Source organism: Diabrotica virgifera, chromosome 2, assembly GCF_917563875.1.
Source record: "Diabrotica virgifera virgifera chromosome 2, PGI_DIABVI_V3a".
Taxonomy (NCBI): domain Eukaryota; kingdom Metazoa; phylum Arthropoda; class Insecta; order Coleoptera; family Chrysomelidae; genus Diabrotica; species Diabrotica virgifera.
Genome location: NC_065444.1, coordinates 131,656,417 through 131,660,506, shown reverse-complemented (window position 1 = coordinate 131,660,506; position 4,090 = coordinate 131,656,417).

Below are 4,090 nucleotides of genomic sequence, written 5' to 3'. Positions count from 1 at the left end.
ATGGCTTGTAGTGGGGCATATCTGGATTGATTTTGCATAATGTGTACAAAGTATTCTAACTTCGAAATTTGATGGTGGTCAGTTCTTCTTGGTTTTTCTTCATTTCTCTGAGGACCTTCTCATTTGTGACCCGGTCAGTTCACGAGATTTTAAGAATTCTACGTATAGCCACATCTCAAAGCTTCCAATGTTCTGCACATATCTTCGTTTAAGGTCCACGATTCAACACCATAAAAAAGGACAGAGAAGACGTAACATCGCAGCATTCTTACTTTTATAAGTACCAAGAGAGAGGTTGTGACTCTTGAAGAAAGCCCCCATACGGTTGAAGGTGGATTTAGCTTTTCCATTGCATGCTCTTATTTCTTGGTTGTCAGTCCATTTTTCATTTATTATGGTACCAAGGTAGTTGTCTCTCCACTCTTTCTACGGAGGTTTAGTTGATTTAGAGTTGCCCTTTTGTTATCTTTTTCTTGCTAATTATGGGATTATAGGTTGTCAGCAAGCATTATGGTGTCATCTGCATACCTGATGTTATTTAGCAGGTACCCGTTTAGTAGAATTCCTTTTTCAGTTTTGTTCAAAGCTTCGATAAATATTCTTTCAGAGTTGAGGTTGAAAATTCGGGAGTACAAAATACAGCCTTGCCTCACTCCACGAATGATGTTCATGTATTCGGTGTGTTCATCTTCAACTCTGGGTTTGCATTCTGATTCCATTAAATGCTAAAAGTTAACATATCTACTAGTTTTATTTCTTTTTATCTCACAATTTAATACGTTTTACATCTTTTGCAGTATTTTGCCGGTTATTAGCGCGCTCATCACTGTATAAACTGTTCTTATTATACTGGTACTAGGTCAGTGTTTTCTGGAACATAGAAAAGATGTGTTTAATATGATCGCTCATAAGTAATCTTTCATTTTTCCTACTGTATGTATTACACATCGAATGAACTTTTCAGAGCAGCCGTCTCTAAAGCCCACAACTCACGTTCCAACGCCACAGTAACGATTTTGTCGAATGCAATTGCAGTACAATAAAATCGAATGAGAACACACACGTATCGATTTTGCAGTACGAGTTTTACTTTAAAAGAAACATGTCAGATAACGATTTACTTTTAGCAGCTCTTGCTGTTTGTGTAACCGATAATAAACGAAAAAAATACAATAAACGTAGGTGGTGGTCACTATCAAATCAACAAAAATGGAAAACTATTACTTGAATTCTGTTTATACAATGATGATCACGAATACACATTTCCAACACAAAAAAATACATAAAATTGTAGAAGTCATATGAAAAAACGAACAATTATTGACTATACTATAGTACAAAAAGCAGTATACTATAGTACAAAAAGCAGAGAGGACCTGGATAAGAAACAATGATCACTACCTACTGCGAACTATATTTAACAGCAAAGGAAAAGATAAAACGCATAGAAGATAAGAATATGAAAAATAAGGAAATCATTAAAATACATAAACTAAGAGAAAAAGGCAAATTGGCCGTTATATAATGAAGTAATTGAAAAATGTTTTAGCAATTCTCTTACCTTTAATAGTACAAACGAAGAGTATAGTTTTCTCGAAACTTGTATAAACTCAGCAGCAGAAATATTCATACCTATATACAAACCATTTAAACCAAGAGCTCGTGCACCCCCGCCCTGGTGGGATCAACAATGTGATAAAATTGTATCTGAGACAAAAGAAGAATTGAAAAATATAAGCTTGAATCAACTGTTACGAATTATGTAAATTATGGTTCGATCTAAAAAACTTTTAAAACAAAAAGCGAAAGAAAGTTGGATAACATGGTGCTCCTCTCTGAATAAAAATACATCATCTGCTACACTTTGGAAGCAAGCTAGGCAAATGCAAAGAAATAACATCAAGAGCACTCCGCCTTTTGATGAAAATTTGATAGATTGATTTTACGATAAAGTGGCCCCTCCTTATGTGAAAGAATCAGAAAATACAGAGAACAATGGGATTTTTGAAGACCACTTTCTTGCTAGACCTTTTTCATTAGATGAGTTAAAGTTCGTCTTAAGCAATAGGACAAACACCGCTCCTGGTTATGACTGTATTACGTATTCTATGCTTTATCATCTGCCAATACTCTCAAAATTGTCGTTGTTAAACATTTTTAACGATATACTCTCAGGGCCTATTTTACCACTAGGCCCGTGAGGCACCTGTCTCGGGCCCGCATTTTAATGGGGCCCGAAAAGATCACCAAATTTTTTTATTGCAATAACAAAATAAATTTTCAAAATTCTTTCATTTTATGAACAGGATATCAGAAATGATGACTTAACTGTTGATTTTCAAGCGACTTCACCTGTCACAAGTACCTACCTACATCTCCGTGATCTCCTATAGAAAACGACAATGTCAATAACTCTTTTCCTAGCGATATAGGGCATTGGCCAAATCATTGAAATCTGGAATTTCAACAATATCTTATAAATAATCGACCGAATCAATATATTAATAAAATAAGTGAATGTGCTACACAACTGAATAATAATAAAACTGCAAAAATTTGCAAAGTGTAATGTTTTATAAAATGAAAGCTAATGGGGAAAATTCTTCGCAAATGGTTAGTGTACAGTCCTAAATGTAGCCGTGTTTATTGTTACGTTTGTAAACTGATTTCCACGAAAATTATTGTTTTTCTAACTTTCGATTGGTATAATGACTGGAAAAATATCAATAGGACAGTTATTCAACATGAGTGATCTCCTGAACATAGTTCATCAATTGGTACCTAGTCAAGAGAAGTAGTACAGTAGAAAAAAGGTATTTAGAAGAAAAGGAACAATGGAGAAATGTTTTTCAACGAATAATAGCAACCATTAAATTTTTGTCCTAAGATACTCGTCTGACATATATATTTTAAACGCAGCGTACTAACTGCCACTCCACAGAGTAAATTTTCTTTGCTTCGTGTTAGAGATACCTATCGGAAAACTTATTGAAAAAGATGTTCCAAATATTATTCTAACTCCACTTACCAAATTTCATGACAAAATTCGCACTTTTAGTTTTTTCATTACTTGTAGTCAGGATCCTAAAACTTAAAATTGGCTGGCCCGAGATGCATCTCGCGAAAGACGAATTTTAAAATCCTGACTACAAATACTGAAAAACTAAAAGTGCGAATTCTGTCATGCAATTTGGTATGTGGGTTAAAATAAGATTTGGAAGCACTTTTTCAAATAACATTTTCCGATATCCGATATCTCTGACGCAAAGCAAAATATAGAAAATTTAGGGCCTACCCTGTTTGTGGCTTCGCCGAAATATAGAGCTGTCTTCATCTTAAATGCGACACCCTGTATTAAAACAATGTTTAATTGATTAAATATAAATTTTATTTATTGTTAGGAAAAATTTTAATTTCCGGTGCAACTATAAATAATGCATTTAAGAAAGTTATTATTATTATTAAATCATATTTAGGGGCCCGAAAATTGTGTAATGCCTCGGGCCTGATTTGTAGTGAAATAGGCTCTGTATACTCTTAGGTGCCCAAGTAAATGCTTTTCAGAAGATAGTAATCGTACTCATACTAAAAACAGGTAAAGGTGCTAATTTCCCAGAATCTTATAGGCCGATTTCTTTGTTATCTTGTGTTCTTAAGAGCTTTGAAAGAATGATAAAACATCTACTGGAGTGGTGGCTACAAAAACAATACAAATTACCTATAAATCAGTTTGTGTACAAGAAAGGTTGTGGGACTCTAGATGCCTTAGCCACCCTCGTAGTTGATATTCAATCTAACTTTTCTAGAAATAACTATTTGCCAGCACTCTTTTTGGATGCAGAAAGAACCTACGACGCAGTATGTTTAGACATATTGAAAAATAAAATGCTAAATATTTTCAAAATACCGGCTGTACTTGTCAACACCATAATCAACTTCTACTCGTGCAGATACATATATATACGGAATCAGAATAATTCCATCATAGGACCTAGAAAAAACGGAAAAGGTATAGCCCAAGGGTCAGTTCTCAGCCCCATTTTATTCAATATGTACACTGCTGATATACACAACATATCAACCGAAAATA